The following is a 23,192-nucleotide window of genomic DNA, read 5'->3' as shown; positions in this document are numbered from 1 at the left end:
AGGAATGTTACAACAGGTGTGCTAAACGTGAGGAATGTTACAATAGGTGTGCAGTATAATGTTACATTAGGTTACATAACGTGTGTATTGCGTGACAGGTTATGTTAGGCTTGGTTAGGTGTGTAATGTTAGAACAGGTGTGTAGTTTCTCACAGGTTACATTACGTTACATTTTGTACTATTCTCAGACGTTAGATTAGGTTAGGTTAGGTGAGTACTATTCTCAGATGTTAGGTTAGGTTAGGTGTGTACTATTCTCATACGTTAGGTTAGATTAGGTGTGTAAGATTATGTGAAAGGTTACGTTAGGTTAATAGTAATACCCATTTATGGTTGCGGTGGGTAAAGCAGTCTGATATCGGCACATGTTGGACACGCCACTGACTGCCTGAAAATATTATGTGAAACTAGAAAATCCTTCCACTCTACTGTATTTCGCAGTATACCTGCGAAATGAATGATCATATCACATCCCACGCACGTCATTTCAGGTTCAGATCTCACACTACGCGCGCCATTTACCATAGTTGTCGACACTGCAATTATTCTCCCACGCCACCTCAAATTACGTCACAACGACGAAATATGGCCGCCTTCTTCATTCGAGCAGGACGATTTTCCTATATAAGTAAGGAACCTATTTTGGGCGGGTTGGATGGGACCACAGCTCTCCCAGCGATCACATCGAGTTTCTACTACTCCATACTACAAAACTAAGGTATTTTCAGTATTTTTTAAAAATTCCCTATACTGGTTGTGCCATAAGGAAGATTCATCCTTATTTTATTTATTTTTATTTTTGTTTTTTATTCATTTTGTTTTTTATATTATATCATTTTAAATTATTTATTATTTCATTTATTCTATTCTTTTAAAATGACCAGAGAACTGTATTTAAGGAGGCTATCTTGAAAATTCTTATTGTAGTCTCTGACAGGGTCTCCACCCAGAAAGAAGGATCGTAGTATTAGGATACACGGTCACATCCTCAAACGCAGTTAAAATCAAGCCATGCCCATCCCTCCGCACCCTCCCCTGTCCGCTAACTTCACTGCTAGAAATACCGTTTGCTGTAAGATATTGGGATGGTTTCTCGGAAATTATTTCTGAGCTGTGCAGTGGCGATAACTCACGACAGAAAGTGGAAGCTTAAAGGAAATTAATACATCGGGATGCATTGAAAATCAAAATCTGTAATTAAAATGTTTTCTGTCCTCAGATGCACGAAATTAAACTGTAGAATCATCCTCATATCCTTCATGGAGGAATCGCCACTGAAGCAAATAATTCTACGACGTTCTTTTTCTATTGTAATATATAATCAGGCAGCGCATTTTCGTTCCCAAATGTACAGCGGATCGACTAATTTCTTCTGGTAGTTACATCTATTACGTCACATAGATGCGTAAGCAAGGTCGAATTGCAAGCAGGTACGCATCGGGTCATTAAACAATAATGATGGAATGTGTTATTCATATTTCCCTGTAACGTCATATGACGTAGTAACAACAGTCTCTTAGTTTAAACAAATTTTATGTGATGTTCATAAAAGGTTTCCATTTCAAAACCTCAGAATTTATGTTTTCGTTCACTGCAACGGGATAGATTTTGATAAACGAATTATTTGTATATATTGTGTAAAATATAATTATTGATAATTTGTATATTGATTTTTGTTATTATTTTATCCCTGTAACGTCATGTGACGTAGGAAGAACATTTTCTTAGCTTAAACAGATTTTTACTGGCAGCTGTAATAAAAGATGTGAATTTCATAATCTCAGAACATATAGTCTATGTTTTTGTTCACCGTAACGGAGTTGATTTCGTTAAATAAATTATGGTGACAAAATAATAATAACAAAAATCAATATACAAATTATCAATATTTATATTTTACACAATATATACAAATAATTCGTTTATCCAAACTTATCCCGTTGCAGTGAACGAAAACATATATTCTGAGGTTATGAAATGCAAATCTCTTACGAACATCACATAAAATTTGTTTAAAATAAGAGAATGTTGTTTCTACGTCATATGACGTTACAGGGGCATATTTATAATATATTGCATCATTATTATTTAATGATCTCATTCGTACCTCCTTGCAATTCAACCTTGCTTACGCATCCACGTGACGTAATAGATGTAGCTACCAGAAGAAACTACTCGATCCGCTGTACTTTTGGGAACGAAAATGCGCTGCCTGTATATAATAAACAGAGTGATTCACGAGGATTTACCGTCCTTTACGGAGCCATTTTTGAAAACATTTTGAGCAAAAAATTATTTATTGAATATTATTCTACTACATTTTTACTGGGGGTTCACGTGCTCAAGTGCTCTAATAAAGTAACCGCCACTGGTTCAATGTGAACAATTTCACTTTATTTCGAGGAAAACTCATGCGGTCCAGGAATTGCAACGTTCGCAATGTTTAGATTACGCGCGTCCTAGCATTCCAACGCAGACCCTCGCTAGGACTCGCGCTCTGAGCTCGCTTGGCTCTGGGTCATATAACTAGAACCAAGATTCAAATGCAAAATGCATATTGCATGCAAACATGATTTTTTAGATAATCATTATGGCAATAGTAATTACTTATCACATATTGAAGTGCACATGATTGCATATTTTGATATTGTTTCTTCATTTTTCTATATGTACTTTTAACACTTTTTATATACGTATTACTGATTAACTTTCCAACTTCTTTACTTTGTTAATATTTAGGAATTTACCATGGTGACTAGTTTCGCATACAACAATAAATACTACACTCAAACTGAAGGCCAACCCAGCATCCTAACCGAAATTTACATACAGTACACAACATAGAATAGACACACACTCTAAACAAGGACAGCAGCAAACACAAAGACAACATTTACTGGCACAGATACGTAGACGACATAGGCCTACTATTATTTATTTTATGTATCACGTAAATAAATCAATCTGGAAAAATTTCTGTTAAAGAAAAGATTCAATTACAGTAATTTGGTATGAAAATTTTACTGCTTTATTTATAAAATCCAAGTGTATGAATATCAAAGTGACATACTGTATATAACAATACAAATATGTACACAATCCTTAAAAAATACGGTAAGTGAAACTGAGAGAATGTTTAGGCATGCAACAGTTTAATACCACGGCCTAGTGTACAGGGTGTAAGGGATATAAGTGCCGTCCTTTTCACAGTCGTCGGGGACGGTCTACAGGGTCAAAAAATGTCATACAATATAGATCAAAACTTGATAGTTTTCCCAGGAAAAAAAAATTCTTCTCTTATTTAATTCGCGTTATACTGCTTATATCGTTTGTAAAATTACGAAAACAATGACATCAGTAGATATATCTAGCAAAGAGTTAATATTAGTTTAAATAAATATTTGTATTCTATTACATTTTCTTGAAATTAAATAAAATTGCATGCTTAAATTTGTTAATATTCTGGCGTAAGAGATGTGCAACATGTTCAGCAGGCAGTACTCTGCACAGACGTACGTACAGTACTGTCGGTGACTCAGGAGAAGACGAGAGCGGACTGAGGAGGAAGGGATGTGAACAGATAACGTAAGACAACATGTGCAATATTTGTACTGCAGTAAGCGGAAACATTAGGTCTCCTTCTGTTCAACTTAGCTTTAATTTCCATACGCATTGTTACTCATGTTTCCTGTACGAGTAATAATCTGGCTACTGGGATGCTTATCTGAGCGATGTTTATAAAATCAACAGCGATAGTCAAGGTCACATTCTTTCCGCTCGTCTTCTCTGAGTAACGGACAGTACATGTCACAGCTGAGTTCAAACGCCCGTCCACAGGTCTACTGCCGAGCGGATGACAGTTCGGTACCAGGTAGGCCTATTCGATAAACAACTTACAATGTCATTCACAGTTTAGGAATATCATACATTATTAATTTATGGGGAAAGTCGTCGTAATTCAAGTGAGGCAAGAAGATGTACCGTCAATGTTTTCCGCAATGAAGATTACCTAATCGGCGAACTTTTGTAGCGGTTTCTCAACGATTATTAGAAACTAGGAGTCTCTTACCTCGTTTCGAAAATCACACAAATAGAAATTTCTTTAAAAATGGTACTGGTTTATGGAAGCGAGAGAGATTACAATGTTGCATTTAAAAAAAAATGTTGGTGTGATTTTGTGCAGTAAACCATTATTGTTTATTTTTTAGACATACAATAAAAATGGACCATTATTCCCAATATTATTAAATAAAACATAAATTTACCATAATGTTCTATTAATGAGATTAAAAGTTTGTATTTGCTGTTCGTTTTATGTAAACAACAGTATTATCATAGTTCGCTCCTGCATTAGAACAGAGTATCTGTACTGGTAGGCCTATGCCCATGGGTGGGCAACTCGTGCTCTCGAAGTGTGAACACAACCTCAGTGCAGGTAAACGGACTCTGTATACAAGTTTGCTCGCGTCTGCAGTAAGTGGCGGCTAGTTTGAAGTGAAAAACAATATAATCCCCAGATCATTTCCCTTTAGTGATGAGTCGAAAGAGAAATATTTTTTATTAAGAAAGGAGGTAAAGCTTGTATTATGTTCTATTAACTTTCTTACGCATGACATTTTATGTTACAAATAAACACAGTGAAGGTTTTAGTAGGCTAAAGAAATACTGGGATATCAACAAGGTGAGACTGGTATCAAATATCGTTAGCACGTTGTGCGTGCGAGTTACAGAATTGCACGACATATGATTGACTAGCTAAGAGCCTAAGAGCATTTATGGATAAATTCGAAATGTGGCAGTATCATGTAGAACATAGACAACTTCACTTTCTTTGACTATAAATTATCTTGAAGAGTGATAAGAAAATCTTCTTATCAAATATAAGACCCTGCTTCAAGACCTACAGCAGAATTCACTGGTAAGTTTGGAGAAACAGTGACAATTGACAAGGAATCGAGATTTTTCTGAAATCCTTTTGGCTTACAGCCGATAGAAGATTCTGAAAGTTTATAGCTTGAATTGATAAATCTGCAGAACAGCGCGCCACTCAGATTCCAGCGAAATCAGGAATCGAACTGTTCGTAATGCTGCCTAAGTCAGAATTTCCAAATATACTCTTTGCTTCCATATATACTGTATGTACTTGAGTTTAATACAAGAAAGAAGTGTAAAAGCTCTCAACGTACAGAAAGAGCTTAGAAGTAAGTTTATTTCATCTCCCGTGACATGTGAAAAATACTTCCTTGAATTTGTGTTTGATTGCAAATATATACTATTACCTTTCTGAGAAGAGAGGAATACTATTTAATGCACAAAGACGTGTAGATTCTCGCGTTCTATGTTTCAAATAAGACATATAATAATAAATATTAACAAATAGTATAGTATAAGTGTTGCAGCTATGTTTGTTGTCTCTTGAAAAGGTATATTCAGGTTGTGTTTCCAGTACTAAACTAATTTACAAACCTAAGAAATAGTATAATTTTGTTATGTGTGTTTAGGTACAGTCTGAAAAAATTACTATAATAATTATTGTACCAGCGTCATTCTGAAATTCAAATCATGGAGTAGATATCACGAGCACCTGCATGAGCCGCCAGAGCGCACCGCGGCAGTGACCTGCTTTTGCAGCGAAACTACAAACAACTTGTAACTGCTGTGGCTGGCTCCGTCTGTCTTTCTCTCTTTCAAGGTTTTTTTTAGCACTTTGTGAGCACGAGTTGCCCATCCATGGGTATGTCTGTACCCGCTTGAGCTGTACTGTGTACTTATAAACCCACTCCTCCCCATCCAGCAACGTTGCAAAAGTCTAATATTGTAAACTTTAATAATTAATGAAATATTGCAATTAGAAAAAAATCGTAAGGACTTTTTTCTTCCTTATGGCTTGAATAAATAATCATCAGTTAAAATAATGGCACTTATACCCCTTACACTCTGTATAATTGATTTTTCAGCGCTTTTTCTGATTTGAAAATGAGAACTACCGGTACTTGATTTATAACGTATGCCTCTGATTTTGTACGAACACGTACTGTCCGTTACTCGGGAGAAGACGAGCGGAAAGAATGTGGCATTCTTGACTATCGCTGTTTATAATAAACATCGCTCAGATAAGCATCCCAGTAGCCAGGTTATTACTCGTGCAGGAAACATGAGTAACAATGCTTATGGAAATTAAAGCTAAGTTGAACAGAAGGAGACCTAATGCTTTCTCTTACTGCAGTACAAATATTGCAAGTGTTGTACGTTATCTGTTCACATCCCTTCCTCCTCAGTCCGCTCTCGTCTTCTCCTGAGTCACCGACAGTAGAATGAAAACTCCAGTCTGAGAAACACTACTAAATCGAGTTTCGAACAGGGTTGTAGTCCCAAACTTTACAGTGTCGGAGCTCTTTATGTTTTTTTTTAACTTTTAGGGAAGGGGAAGGTTTGGATGCAAAACAAAAATAAGACAAAGAAAGAAATGCCATAAAGTAAGACTGTAAGGAGAATGCAAGGCAACACCAATCAATACCTACTCCATTTAGCTTCTGAAGCTCAAGTAAACCGAAATGATCACTGTAAGGGTGATCATTCTGCGCAATGTAATAAGCTGATCTAAATTTCGCTTTTGTTGCTTCACGGTGGGCTGCACTCGTTTATTCGCCAACATTTTCAATTGATGCTTTTCAGACATACGAATAATCTTTTGTGCTATATTATGGGCACTGGATTTCTTGTGTTCAATGATTTTTTCCGTAGTGACTTAAGCTGATCTGATCTGATCGATCCGTAGTAATTTACTGAATATGAGCGCCATTCATTAGATACAGAAATACACTCTTTTTTTTAATGCACCTAATGTAGTTACTTCATGACACACTTTACAGCCTAGCTTACATTGCTTACACTCAATCAACGGATAAACTTCTTTTTTTTTCTTGACCACGTCATATTTTCTTCATTCCATACATTCGGCCACTCACTTTGCAGGCCGACTGTTTGGCTTTCACCAATTTGAACATATGACGTTGAATATTCTTCACAGTCAAACTGGAACTGTAGCTTCTATAACAGTAGACTATCTCTGGTTGAATTACTAGGTTCATCAAGTAGAAGCGACAGGTTTGAGATATCAACAATATCAGGAGATGAAGCTTTTGTAACTCCACTAGTAACAGGAATGGCACGAGAAAAGAAAGAAGTTTATTTTTTTTGTCTATGTTTATTTTGTTCCATATTTACTGAAGGGCAATAGATAAAAACAAAAGTTTCAAGCAGTCTTTTAGTCACGTTATAGGCAGTAAATTAACTGTTTAAAATTCACTTCGTAAAATAACTGGGAAACAAACAACACATTTCGGTAAGTAACACCATAGACGATCTTCTGTATGTACAGAGACGCGAAAACTAACGAAATGCGATACAAAACGAAACGAAAGTGAATTAGGAATGTGATTATTTCGCGCAGGCGCACTAAAGTTTAGTTTGGTGGTTGTCCTGTCACTGATTCTTCCCCCATTTCTCACCACACACATCTTCTACGCTCCTAGTGGTCTCGCGACCCTCTGCTTCCGAACTTGTTCCGATTTTCTAAAGGAAGCACAGAAAATATAATCACTAAATATTCTGACATTAACTCAGATATCGTTAGCTGGTAAAGTATTGTGATGTCAAAATAGAGATTTTAAATTTTCAAATCAGTGCCGGAGCTCCGCTCCACCTTCGCACGCAGTGCCGGAGCTCCGCTCCACCTTCGCACGCGGTGCCGGAGCGTCGCTCCGCTCCGCTCCACCTCCACTACATCCATGGTTTCGAACACTATTGTTGTGTAAAGAGAATATGAAACAACTAGTTTGAAAACAATAAGCAAAATTTGTATGTTTCGTATAGGCCTATATATATATATATATATATATATATATATATATATATATATATATATATATATATATAGCTAAAATTGTGCTTGACGACACTTCTGTCCCTCTATAAGATTTGGTCACCCTGTGGTACTGGTATGTGTGTATGCTGCAGGCTCCAAGCAGAGAAGGTCAAGGGCAGTCACATCCGGGGGCTCGCCACGAAAGAACAACAGTGCAATCAAACAGGATAGAGGACTCTTCAATGTTCAGTGTAATATGGATATTCTGCATAACGCTACGCACCCAATATCTTCAATATTCCGACAGCAAAATTAAGAAATTGGTTTCTTAACCTACAATTTTATAGCGTTGCTCAAGTTTGACAAGTAATTTTAAGCACTTGTACAATTATTGTTGTGATGTGCAGCAAGCATCTCTCTATGATTAAACATAATTCACTTACGCTCAATTCAAGTCACACTATAGTCCGGGTCAGCTTACTTAATACCATAAGGGTGAAACTTATTTTTCCTCCATTACTACATAAGTTAGTGGATTATGGTGATTTTCTAGTTTGCAGGTTGAATTTTCTTTTCGAATTTCGGTACTGGATTTAGAAAAAATAAAGGCACAGAAAATGCAACATTTAGTTTAACTGGCAAAATTCTGGAGGCAGTTAATATAAAATTACAAATTGGAGGGATTTTCTGTGATTTATCCAAAGCATTTGACTGTATAAATCATAAAATGCTGCTAGATAAATTAGATTGTTATGGAATTAAAGGTGTTGCACACCAATGGTTTAACTCATATCTCATAGATAGGAAACAGAAAGTTGAAATCAATACAACTATGAAAGCTGCATCGACATGGGGAACTATTAATAATGTAATTCCTCAAGGATCAATATTAGGTCCCCTATTTTTTCTAGTGTTTATAAATGATCTTGCCCCCCTAATAAAAGATGTAGGTCATCCCATATTATTTGCAGATGACACAAGTATAGTAATTATAGCCAATAACTCCAACACATTCCAATCTTCAACAGAGGAAATTCTCTTTAAAATATGTGACTGGCTCTCAGTCAATAAATTAGTATTAAATTGTAACAAAACTAACATATTCAATTTAAATCCTGTCCAAATTCAACGTCGCAAAGTTCTAGCGCAATAATTAATAATAGATCCCTATTAGAAACAACAACAACCAAATTTCTTGGCTTAAAAATCGATAATGTGTTAAATTGGAAAAATCATATTAAAGAAATTATCCCCAAAATAAATTCAGCTTGTTTTGCTATTAGATCTATGCAAAAGATAGTAAATATCAATACCTTAAAAACAACATACTTTGCATACTTCCACTCGGTAATGAGTTTTGGAATAATATTCTGGGGAAATTCCACACACAGTAACAATATATTTCTATTACAAAAAAGAGTAATTAGAATAATAGTAGGTGCCAAATCTAGGGAATCGTGTAGGGCTATTAAAAAAAACTACAAATAATACCCATGGCTTGTCAATATATCTTTTCTTTAACAATCTTCCTTGTATGTAATCGTGAAAACTTTGTAACTAATTCAACAGTTCATAGCATAAATACACGTCAAAAAATGACTTTCATACTCCATCGGCAAGTCTATCGTGCTATCAAAAAGGAGTGCGTTAGATGGCAGTAAAATTTTTTAATAGCCTCCCTATCGATATAAAAAATGAAACTCAAAACATAAAATTATTTAGGGCCAAATTAAAGAAGTACCTAATTTCTCACGCCTTCTAATGTGTAGGTGAATTCATGACATTCAATAACACTTCATGAAATTGATACTAAAACTTTGTGTTGTACTAGTAGACTATATTGTAAATCTCGTCTATATATATATTTCATCTAGACTGTGACTATAAATTAAGACTTTATAATAGTATTAAATTTTTTGACTTGTTCCATATTCTAGCTGTAAGCATGTATGAATAGCATGGAATGTTAATAAATACAATACAATACAATACTACAACTGGTAGTGATTTTATAATTGTTATGATGGCAGCAGTGCCACAAGTTGTCGGTAGTTTAAATTTTGAAAATTCAAATTATTCTAGATTTCTGAGCCCATTACTGCAAGCTAGTGAAATTTGAACATACTAATAATTAATTAATATCAGTATTAATATTAATATATAATAGTTATTGTATGTGCTGCTTTGTGTTATGGTTACAATTTCAAGATTAGAGTTACGTAGGCTAAGTGTAAATAAATTTAACATTTTCGTGTGATACATGCCCTTGGGTAATCGATAGAAATACCATTTCACATTTTAATTAATTTCTTTCGTGTTTAGACTTTTATTACAATAATGGATTAAATATTCTAAAGCATACATTTCAAAGTGGCATTCGTTTTCGGAATTCATACTAATCATTTCACGTGATTAAACAAAATACATTTTTAGGTTAGGTCTCGTGAATCGTAAACTGTTTAATCAAAGCAATGAATTTCATGTTGTCAGGCAAAATATATTTTAATATTAGATCATACACTAATCTACTAACTATTAACATACCGGTAATGTGCGAGAGGTCCGGAAGAAAAATATACTCTTTCACAAATTATTGAACCTTTTAGAAAATACCTCCCCAACATGAAGGTGAGATGAGGTAAATAAGTAAGATATCATTATTGTTAATACTATATTATTATTATTATTATTATTATTATTATTATTATTCTACATGGCATTGTGTGATTTTATCCTCTTTTGGTGATATCTAGTATTAGTTGGCAACACTGAAGAGACGGTCAAAATAGTCTTTTAGAAATCACTCTTACGTGATCCTCAGTATACATATCTCCTTCACTTTGTCTTCCTCATTTTATTCCTTGTCGCCTTTTTCTATGCTATTCTTCTATCGCTCGTTCCTCTCCTGCAAAATTTTCATATCCTCATTTTTACCTTTCTTAGCTTTTATTTTCCGTTTCTTTCTCTCCTCGTCCGTCATTATTGTCATTTTCTTCTCCCCAACAACCCTTCTTCTTTTCCGCGTTTATCCTTCATCATGACGTCTTGTCTCTTGTTGTCTTCTCTTCTCTTCCCTCTTCTTCTCTTCCAACTTCTCTACCTCATCGTTCTTGTTATCACTGTCTCTTTTCTGTAAAAATATTGGCAGAATCTCCTTTCCTACCTCTTCAGTGATTATATATCATACTGTGGTGTTCGGGTAAATGGGGACGTCATTTTTTGTGCAGATGGAATTTTGTTCCCTAGATGAACACACAAATTACATTATACAAGTGAGTGTGCAAAAATAAAAGAATACTAGTACTGGGTGTTCAGTTCAAAATGTGTCATGGCTCGCTGTATGTCGTCATGTGGCTAGCCGATGAGCCTAGAGAATTCAATCTTCCTACACTTCCGCAGAGGCGTATTACCTAAATGCGAGAGAAGTTGCCTAGCAAGTACGGCGTTCATTTTGAAGATTACTTACCGATACGCACGGTAACGCTAGTAGTGGCAAGAATGTGAACTGTTTGGAAACACGTACTGAAGTGAGTTTTTTTTCTTACTGTCGGGATATGGGGAGAGGGTTAAGACGATTACTTACGTATTTGTTAACCTGGACGGTCAACATGGACACGGAGCATTTTGATTTGTGTTGTGGAATGTTGCCGTACGCAATCGATGATAACAAAGACCCTGCGTACGACTTGCCCGCGCAAAACACAGTTCGAAAGAGGTTATGGTAGCACACAGACTTTACAGACCGCATCTGTTGCTACGACATTCAAGTTATACCGTACACGTTCTCAAGTTCAGATAGAACGCCTTGATTAATAGGCAACTTCTCTGACATAAAAGCTGAAACTCGCTTCAAATCGCTGACTCACAACAGTGACGTCATGACACACTTTGAAATGAACACCCAGTAGTTGACGTGTTTTATTTGTGTAAAAAATTATTTGCAATAAGGGTCCGAAGTTCAATTTTCATTTATCTCCAAACTCATTTTTATGACATCTCTCTTTACCCAAATAACACAGATATATCCTTTGTTGTCCCATGGGGACCTAGATTCCCTCAACAATTGAAACCTACTTTTAGAATAGCAGTAAAGAAGAGCATTTGAAGAGAAGGAAAACATTTAATTTTAAAAACAATTTAGGCCTATATTCGCAATTAATTTCAAGCAGCTACGGTGATCTTGTGGCTAGAGCGCTGGACTTATAATCATATGGATCGGGATTAGATCCTTGTTATCGCCCCGATTTATAACTTGTGTTGGAAAAGCCCGTGGTCCAGATAACACACGACTTTTCTTCGGGAGCTCCGATTCCCCTGTGGCATCCCAAAAAATCTCCAGTGTCATCTCAACCCATCGCGAGTGTAGTGTAGAGTGTAGACCAGTCTCCTACGGCGCATCCTGGACAACGATTATCGGTAGAGCGATCAAAGTTATTTTCGTTTTTTATTTCGTTATTTAACGACGCTGTATAACTACTTTTATCATCGATGGGATTGGTGATAGCGTGATGGTATTTGTCGAGATAATGCCGAGGATTCGCCATATATTACCTGACATTTGCCTTACGGTTGGGTAAAACTCGGAAAAAAAACCCAACGATGTAATTAGCCCAAGCGGGAATCGAACCCGCGGCCGAGCGCAACTCCGGATCGGCAGGCAAGCAAGCGCCTAGCCGACTGAGCTACGTCGGTGGCTTTGATGTAAGCTATGATGTCGTATAGGAGAATGATGAACAGTCAAGTAAAGTTTGTTCGAATTCCACATTAACATCTAAAACAGGGTTGCCAGATAAAGGAAACCCTATGATCTAGGAGGAAACGCAACTGTCGTACCAACTTATGAAAAAGTCGTACTTCAGCATCAAATTGTCGTACATTCATAACTATACTATTTTTATAGATAGTGCGCACAAATATATTTCACAGAAAACCCAAAAAAGTGGTTCATAGACCTATATATATATATATATAGAATTATTATATATATATATATATATATATATATATATATATATATATATATATATATATAATTCTATCACAAAATGTTAGTTCCAATTAGAAATATTAATAACTGTTGTTCACATCCGCAATGACTTTCAACATTCAAACAAATCAGCATCCATTTCTTCATCCAATCAAATACGTGTATTACTAATAATAGTAATTATAGTTGATATCCACAATGACATTTAGCATTCAAATTACCATTTCTTCTTTGACACTGTCATCCGCGTAAAGCATGCACGATGACGCTTGATCGGAAACAAATTATTACTGTATTTTGAAAGCCAGTAGAAACTTTATCTTTGCCCAGAGCAACGGCAGACACTATCAAATCAATGCGGTAGCTGATGATTTCATCAAATTAATCCACCTGCAGACGACTCAAATTCAACACCACTATAATGACGGCGCGTTTAGACTTCATAATCCTACTCGGTACTATTTCATTGATAAAATTCTTTCATTGTTGAACATACATTGAAGTTATTTAATAGCAGATATCTGAACTCAGGTTACTTTGAAATAACCGCACCGTACATGTAACCTGGACCTCAAGATGACGAATTATGACTTGTACGGCAAGTGTAGTCACCATATTGATTTTTAAAGCATCTTTTATCCCTTTAAACTAAAGCATGTTTCTTTCTATTAGTCAATGACGTACTGAATGAAGGAAAGGGACGAATGAACCGTTAATTTTATTTTAATTTTATAATCCAACATAAGTTCCAAAATAATTTTGTCCCTTCAGTAAAATAGTCGTACAAAATTGCGTACGACATAGAGTTCGGTCGTACCTCGTACAATTAATCAAAATAGTCGTTTGCGTATGGCAACCCTGCCTAAAATCAAAGGCAAGACCGTCTTGAAGCCAAATGTTAATTAAAAGCGGTAACATGGAAAGGACAGCTCCGATTTCATAGAACCCAACAATGGGAGCGCGTATTGCTTTAGCTATTCTAACAGAACACGCGGAGTAGATGTTGCCAGAATGTATGTAATGTATGTATTTAATATCAAAGAATGCGATGAGAAGAGGGTAGACGTGACAACTATGTCTAAATCTTAGTCGCACCGAGATAGCTGACTCAGAACACAAAGGAAGCCGGCGGACTAAATTTCCATTGTCGCTAAATCATTGGCTAACGTGGTTAACGTGGAATTCGAATCTACTTTATCCGACATTAAGCCTCCTTCATAGTGATGGAAGAAATAAATTATATACCGATACATTGATATTGAAATATATTGCAAACCTAATTTCGATAAACGATATATATCGCAGAAAATATATCGAACGATTATCGATATATCGCCATTCCGTAAGCAAATTGCATTTTCAGGCGTACATTTACTGTATTACAATAAAATTACTTAAATTTTAATATTCCTTTTTACCATTGAAATTAACATAATAACAGTCAAAAGCATAAATGTAAACTTGTAACAATAAACAATACATTTTCAATACCATATGATGTAGGTCCTAACCTAAATAAAAATTATGATGGAGGCAAGGGAGCTTAAATGATATAGTGAGAAAGAATTAAGTGAACTTTACATGGTTGAGTATTTGATATTGGAACACGATTCAATTATTCTAACGTTATATAGGATTCCATCCAGAACACAGATAAAATGCTCTTTTATACCTAACGACGTAATCATTTTTAAATGTAAATAAACAGAACTTGTAATTATTTTTAAATGTAAGTAACTCGTACTTAATGTTATAAGTTTTAACAAACTTCACAGTTGATTTGATACAATCCTTCTATAGTAAGTTCCCATTGCAAGTTATTGTTACACTCCAACATTCCAAACAACAATGGTGATGATTATAGGGATAGAATTTTTATGCACTAAGAGATATAATAAGAAAACATAATGTCACCATCAGGTTGTGCATAGAAATCATAGACGTAAACAAATATCACATCGGTATTAAATCCTTGTTTCTCTTTCCATTTCAGAATATAGAAATAAAAGTTTTGATACCCGTTTTGAGGTCAGACGGTTCCCTTTCAGGAAGGAAGTTGCTCTCCTGCCTAACAATATTAGAACAGTAGTAGATAAACCTCTCGTCTGTATCACGTTCATACAAGCTGCATTTTGAATTTGGTGCTGCATATTAAAACAATTTGAATTCGAATTTCTGTCCAGTCAATTAGACCAAGGTACTGAGTGAGGTTGCACAATTATGTAACTGTCCACCTTCAGTAGCGCCATCTCTCGGGAACTATCGGAGTTGTCTAGTGTGGATTTTGTTGTTGTTGATAATAATAATAATTCCATAAAAAATTGATAAATTTAATAGAAAACCGATATATTATACGATATAGTGAATCAAAATTTCGATATCGATATATCGCTATATCGAAACGAAAATATCGGTATTTCGTAAAAACCGATATATCGTTCCCATCTCTACTCCTTCACACTTTCCAAGTAACCTGAATTCAAGTTGCGGTTCAGTCAGACATATTCAAGTTATTTTGTTTTCGAATAGGATAAAATGGCGTCGATGGAAGTTGTGCAAATTGGAATTTCTGTATGAGCAAGCAAGCCTCTTTGTCAGGGAACTGAAAAAGATATTGAAGAAATGCAAGAAGCGTCGTTCAGTACGTGTTAGGAATTGGATTAGCTGATTAGTAAGAGAAAAATAAACGATCATTGACCATTGGAAATAGAATAAATGAAATGACCAAACAAAGGTTTAATAATAAAATAATTAATGTAAATTTTATGAAATATACAGGTCTAAAGTCCATACCTGTGGAGTAACGGTTAGCGCGTCTTGCCGCAAAACCAGGTGACACGGGTTCGATTCCCTGTCGGGGCAAGTTACCTGGTTGAGGTTTTTTCCGTGGTTTTTCCTCGACCCAATATGAGCAAATGCTGCGTAACTATCGGTGCTGGACCCTGGACTCATTTCACCGGCATTATCACCTTCATCTCATTCAGAGCGAGATGGTGTTTGGCGAGATGAGGCGAAGGATTCGCCATAGATTACCCAACCTTTGCCTCACAGTGGGAGAAAACTTTGGAAAAAACCGAACCAGGTAATCAGCCCAAACGCGAATTGAACCCGCGCCCGAGCGCAGCTCCGGATCGGCAGGCAAGCGCTACGCCGATGACTAACCCTCTTCTTACTTATTTCTATCGTCCTCTATTCTTCTGTATATACAGTTTTAATAGTTTTCTTTCGTACCGTACCTCATCAGTGTCCACATTAAAACCTCTCCTGTTCAGTTCCTCAACAAACTCTTTCATAGCAGATTCCCTTGCATTTTTGTCACGATACTTCCACAGGCCTACGTGAGTTTCATACAACCCCAGAATCCCAAGTACTTAGTCATTATTCCACTTACTCGTTGTTTCCTATTAAAAATAGGAACCCGTAAGGGTAGCGGCCCTTAATTTAGGGTTGCCATAAAACATAGCATATTATAAATTATATAAAAATACATTAATTATATAGTTTGAAAAAAATATATAAATGTGTATTAATTTTCTTGGTTCTTCTTCTCGGGCATGCAACTACACTCTTTGGCAAGCTTCTTACTTACTTACTTACAAATGGCTTTTAAGGAACCCGCAGGTTCATTGCCGCCCTTACATAAGCCCGCCATCGGTCCCTATCCTGAGCAAGATTAATCCAGTCTCTATCATATCCCACCTCCCTTAAATCCATTTTAATATCATCCTCTCATCTACGTCTCGGCCTCTCCAAAGGTCTTTTCCCCCAGGTCTCCCAACTAACACTCTATATGCATTTCTGGATTCGCCCATGCGTGCTACATGCCCTGCCCATCTCAAACGTCTGGATTTAATGTTTCTAATTATGTCAGGTGAAGTATACAATGCGTGCAATTCTGCATTGTGTAACTTTCTCCATTTAGCAAGCTTCTTTATTAAATTTAAAAAAAATCAAATTATATAAATATGAAAATTATTAATTTACAAATTAGCAATAATATGATTTCGTACAATAAAGACTGAGTACCTGACTATTGTTGTTGCTACAGATTTTAAAATTCCCAGTGGTGTGTTGAACCTCTTAAAGAAACCTACACAACATTTTGAAATTGTTCCTCTTATTTTTCAGCAGAACAGAAAAAACAATCAGCTTAAAATAGGTGTCATTCTTAATTCACTCGTTTTTTCCATGAATTCTATTATCAAGTGACGTTCACACTCTTCAAGTTGTTTCAGGTGTCCTCTCAAATCAAGGAAAAAGTTTCAATTGAAACTTGAATTCAAGCTACTACTTGACTTGAACTCAACTTGAAATACAACTCACACTCTTCAATTTCATTATATCGCACTTGATTCAAGCTACTTGAAAAGTGCGAACAAGTGATTTAGCTCACCACGAGTGAATAACACTGTTCATCGTCGACGATAATTATTCTGTTGCTACCAGCAATTTAACATTGGTAGCTCACAAAACATTAAATTTGTAATTTTTTCAGTTTCTTATTACAGAAGGAAAAAAGTACAGATTATATCAAATTATACCAAAAAAATAAATTATACGTAGGCCTACCAGAGTATAGATCATTTAAATAGTAACAAATCCGTATAAATGTACCAAAAGTGGCAACACTGCTCGCGTGCAATTCGCATGTCTCTGTACGTTGGAGCCGTGTTGTCCACTTGGTAATTCTGCATCACCTCATTCACCAGCAGTGTTGCCAAATGACGGGTAATTACCCAATTTTCGGGTAAAATTGTGATCGGAAGGTGTTTTAGCGGGTATTAAGAAGTGTTGGGTATTTTCGGGTAATTCAATATTTTTAGAATTAGTAAATTTAAATTAGTGATTTCCCAGCTCTATTCTGTACGGTATAGCCCTATAAGAGAACAGAGAGAGGCATGTGTTGGGGGCTTCCTGGCTGGTGAATTTGCAGTGTCTTTGCTCGCAACTTCACTTTATGTTCCTTCAGTTCAATGCTGAAATACGTCTACACCTCCGGAGGGAAGTTTTTGATATTAATTAAGAAAATACTTTTGAGAAAATGGCTTATATAATGTACTAATTTATGTGCATAAACTTAGAATTTTAAAATGAAATACATATAAAGAGAAACAACTTACTAAAATATTTTCAGGATTCAGTTTTGTTAAGAGCTTTTAAATGCCTTTTTCTCACAATCAGAAGCAATATTTTTGACATATGTTTTCCTTGTAAGTCGACGAAATATTCCCATTTTCTTCAAATTCACTGAAATCATTTTCCACCTCGTTAGTCTGCCTTTTTCTAATGCTTCCTTCGAAAGAGTATTTAACGCCTTAAAAAATTTAAAAATTGCCCATAGGAACAAACTGGAAACAAACATTGGTGGTATTGATGGCTGCAAAGGAGGTGATAGAAGATGTGTTCCCTTTGAATCTATTAACGACGTGATAAAAAGTAAGGTGTGGTATGGTACAATGCCAGGAACGTCTGTTTAGCTTATTTCATAGTTTTTAAATTTTAACATATCGTAATATGTAATATGATGCCCTGTTATTTGATATTTCAGACTGGTATGTTTTGTTATGATTATTTTTGGAAAGGAGGGTATTTTGGAGCAAAATCGAGTAATTTATGAATTACAAATGGATAATTTCATTAACAAGCCTTGGCAACACTGTTCACCAGTATCTGTACCACAGCGTGAGGGTTACAAGCCATTTTGCAAAGCACACTATAGCCTACACCAAGAGGAGTAGATTATTCTACTCCTCTTGGCCTACACGTATTCCACATACAGGATTCATATTAGCGTAGGAACAGACTTGTGTCGTGACTCGTGAATCATACTACTTATTAAGCACCACAAGTCACTGATGTACATAACGGACACCTACCAGGCATGCGCCGTATCACCTAATGACACTAGAGGCCTCAGGTACAGTGTGTTTCACACTTTATGGCTGCAAACATTACATGCACACGCTCCACTTTTATAAGCCATGTTATAGGGGTTATGGGCTATTGCGAAATGCTGCACTTCGCACCAGTTACTTTGGTCTCATGCTTATCCACTCCAGAAAGTTTCGTGACGATTCTCGTCGGGAGGTCAAAGCCTTCCCTTGTAAGACCACCGAATGTAATAAAATTGAAAACTGCGCATTGTAGATAGGACTTCGTAAATTGCGTTTCAAAAATGGAAAACTAAATTGAGAAGTTACACTTCCTTTTCGATATTTTACCTGCATTAAATAAAACTTTCCACTGTTAAAATCACATTCAACGGCAACATACAGAGACTGAACCTGCAATGCTACAAACTCTAAGACTAGACTACGTGTGCATTGACGAAGCCAAGAAGAACGAAACATTCAAGTAGCAGAGTTACTAAACAAAGAACACTGATTTAGTAGAGAATGCACTCATTTAAATAAAATTACATAATCGTGAATGCAGTCCTTTGGATTTTGATGTACAGTACCTTTAAAAGCAAATGTACAAAATAGTGGCTATTACCGTTGGTGACCATATAGGCCTAATAGGCGTCATCTTTTAAACAATGTAGCAAGTAAATTGCTATTGATCTCCTTTCCGAGCTCGAACCAGAAAATACGGATATTTCGTCACTTTTTTACTTATAGGTACGATACGGTACGGAGACGGACATTAGTCTTAAAATACATGGAAATCATTTTATTTTTACTAACATTTCTAATATTCACCTGACTATACCTTTGGATTAACGGTTGAGAACCGGAAGAACCGTTTGCTACTCTCTTCCACGACTGGAGTTCGATGATTCTGGCCTAAAATACAAACAAGTCACTTTACTAGGTATAGGAGGGAAAAAAGTAGTTCATTTAAGTAAACTAGGAAATATCGCGATTTTGAGTTTGATAACTTTCATTAGATTTTTTTTAATGAAAATATAGTATTGCATTAACAATAGGCAAGTGTTTTTACTCACGAACTGAGTTATCCATTCGGACGTATTCATTATTCAGTGTATATTATACTGTCTACAGCACATTAGCGTACAATATAGAGAATGAAGTTAAATTAAAAAATAATCATAATATGGATATTTAAACACATTTTTGAAAACGGTGGTCGTTCATTTCGATACAGGCTTCAGTTCTTTTGTGCATATTATCGCACTATAGACTATTATACTTAATTCCAATTACTAGTTTCGTCCTTCGTACTAGTAACTCATGCTGAAGTAATTCTGTACCTACTCTATAAAAGGTACCTTACGTACTGTAAATTCAATCTTCACTTCTGCCCAATCCGAAAAGATAAAATTACTAGCCTTTACAGAGAGGCGAGCAGAAGCAGGCGAGGGAAACTGGGATGCGACGTAGGCAAACGAACGACAGTACCTGTGCGAAAATATGATTCAATATGGAAAGCTCTTTCGTCACTGGAAAACGCGAACATATTCCTGGAACGTACTAAGTAAAGTAAGAAAAGTAAAGAAGGTAAACTTGCGAATTCTAAATGAGACAGTAGACCAAGTGGACAGCTTCAAATACTTGGGGTATACTATAAGCAGTAATTTGAGCTGCTGCCAGGAAGTCAAAAAGAGAATAGCAATGGCCAAGGAAGCTTTTAATAGAAAAAGAACTCAGTACTGTTTACTATGACCGTAAGGCGACTTTGACTGCATACGCGGCCTTGGTTCTGTGTGGTGGACGGTTGAAAGTTTATTAGTAGAGGGCAGTGGCGGCTCGTAGTCAAATGTCCAGGGTAAGCAAAATTTACAGAACATTTTTATGTAATTCCCGCGATTCAATGACAGCTCGCTTTCATCATGCCCCCCGAAAACTTAACTCTTGCTTACATAACAATACTGTTACATCAATGAGCCGTCTCATAATTTGTCGGGTTTTTTCTAGTTTATTGTTATACTGTTGTCTTGCAACCCTTGTTGTTCAGACAACATTTCCGAAATTGGATTCAAATTCTTTTCAAGTCTCTTTAGACTTACCGAGTTACAAATATGATCTGATTCCAAGTACCTTCTTTAGATTACAATAACAAACGTGACCACCTACAGCTTAGCTTTAACTTCACTTCCTGTTAGCCATTTATGTGTTTCATACCATACTTACTTACTTACAAATGGCTTTTAAAGAATCCGCAGGTTCATTGCCGCCCTCACGTAAGCCCGCCATCGGTCCCTACACTGTGCAAGATTAATCCAGTCTCTATCATCATATCCCACCTCCCTAAAATGCATTTTAATATTATCCTCCCATCTACGTCTCGACCTCCCCAAATGTCTTTTTTCCTCCGGCCTCCCAACTAACATACTATATGCATTTCTGGATTCGCCCATACGTGCTACATACCCTGCCCATTTCAAACGTCTGGATTTAATGTTCCTAATTATGTCAGGTGAAGAATACAATGCGTGCAGTTATGCGTTATGTAACTTTCTCCATTCTCCTGTAACTTCATCCCTCTTAGCCCCAAATATTTTCCTAAGAACCTTATTCTCAAACACCCTTAACCTATGTTCCTCTCTCAAAGTGAGAGTCCAAGTTTCACTACCATACAGAACAACCGGTAGTATAACTGTTTTATAAATTCTAACTTTCAGATTTTTTGACAGAAAACTGGATGACAAAAGCTTCTCAATCGAATAATAACAGGCATTTCCCATATTTATTCTGTGTTTAATTTCCTCCCGAGTATCATTTATATTTGTTATTGTTGCTCCAAGATATTTGAATTTTTCCACCTTTTCGAAAGATAAACCTCCAATTTTTATATTTCCATTTCATAGTGTTTCATACCATGAAGGATTAAATTTTCTTGCACCTTTAGCATTGACTTTATCAACAATAGAGCTTAATGCAGGAGTGAGTCGTCCATTGTCCAAAATACTTCTGTTTTCAATGTCATTACGACGTGAAAACGGACAACGTAACAGTTTACTTATTATATCAGTCATAATATAATATTATTGTTATCACTTACATTAACTATAAATCACCAAATATACGTAACATTAATATACAGTACGTACTTGCAAAAATCACATTTTCTAAAATACACTGTTAAAAAAACATCTTTTAAAACACACTGTTTAAAAACTGTTATACTACTCGTAACAATCTACGTTCCAACTCGTGAAACTTTCAAACAAAAATTTCGCAAATCGTAGGTGTTCGATAATGCTCGTGGGTTCTCGTTAGGGCAGGCAGAATTCTAGCGCGCTGGCTTAAGCATAGAACGCATGCGCTAAGAAAGCATTTAGAATAGCGATCTCTTTTAATGCTTACTCCAGGGCCAGCTTTGAAGTTACGTGGAAGGTCGGCTAACTTCGCTTCTGCCTACCTTCTGACGCATCGTGATCTGTCCAGTGTATTCTTGTCGCATAAATCGACCTGCCAGTAGTAAGCAACGTCCAACTAACCCTCAAAAAATCCCATTCATAGTTAATTGAATTTCTAAGCACCTAGACAAGAGTATATAATTATATAAGGTTTTCCAAATGTGTTGTAGTAGTTAATAAATATCCACTTTTAGGTTTTTCTAAATGTGTTGAGGTAGGCTTAGCCTACCCTGCCTGCCCTGAGGAGCCGCCTCTGGTAGAGGGAGTGGGAGTGAAGTACATTCAACAACTCGGGTACAATAAAATTGAAGTAAAAATAAAATGATGTCCCTGTACAAACTATCCGTACAAAATACGGTCGTATGGTAACCCTAGTTTTCTCCAAAGGACTTGCATACGACATTTCTATTCTAATATAAAATACATAAGATTTGCTGATGATATGGCGTTGTTAGCAAAGAGATGATACTAAAGGATATGCTACTGAAGCTAAATGATGATGCGAGCAGTATGAGATGAAGATAATGAAAATATGACGACGACAATGGTCATAGGAAGAAAAGTAAAGAAGGTAAACTTGCGAATTCTAAATGAGACAGTAGACCAAGTGGACAGCTTCAAATACTTGGGGTATAGTATAAGCAGTAATTTGAGCTGCTGCCAGGAAGTCAAAAGGAGAATAGCAATGGCCAAGGAAGCTTTTAATAGAAAAAGAAGCATTTTCTGCGAACCTCCGGAGAAAGAACTAAGGAAAAGACTACATGTAGTGTGGCATTGTATGAGGCAGAAACATGGACATTACGACGAAGTGAATAGAAGCATTTGAAATGTGGATATGGAGAAGAATGGAACTTGTGAAGTGGACAGACAGAATAAGAAATGAAGCTGTGTTGGAAAGAGTGGGTGAAGAAAGAATGATGCTGAAACTGATCAGGAAGAGGAAAAGGAATTGGTTGGGTCACTGACTGAGAAGAAACTGTCTACTGAAGGATGCACTGGAAAGAATGGTGAACGGG

The 23,192-nt window shown here is 36.1% G+C and overlaps 1 long non-coding RNA gene across 1 annotated transcript in view; it reads left to right on the top strand.

Moving 5' to 3' along the window:
• The first annotated feature begins 324 nt into the window (after positions 1-324).
• The window catches only part of LOC138713637 (uncharacterized), a 36,462-nt gene continuing 13,594 nt past the window's right edge, over positions 325-23,192 (top strand). The window contains exon 1 of the long non-coding RNA XR_011335953.1: positions 325-718. This is a non-coding gene — a long non-coding RNA (uncharacterized lncRNA). The remainder of the gene's footprint in view (positions 719-23,192) is intronic.

Source organism: Periplaneta americana, chromosome 14 (assembly GCF_040183065.1).
Source record: "Periplaneta americana isolate PAMFEO1 chromosome 14, P.americana_PAMFEO1_priV1, whole genome shotgun sequence".
NCBI classification, from domain to species: domain Eukaryota; kingdom Metazoa; phylum Arthropoda; class Insecta; order Blattodea; family Blattidae; genus Periplaneta; species Periplaneta americana.
Note: the sequence above shows the minus strand (reverse complement) of the source record. Positions and strands in the feature narration are given on the sequence as shown.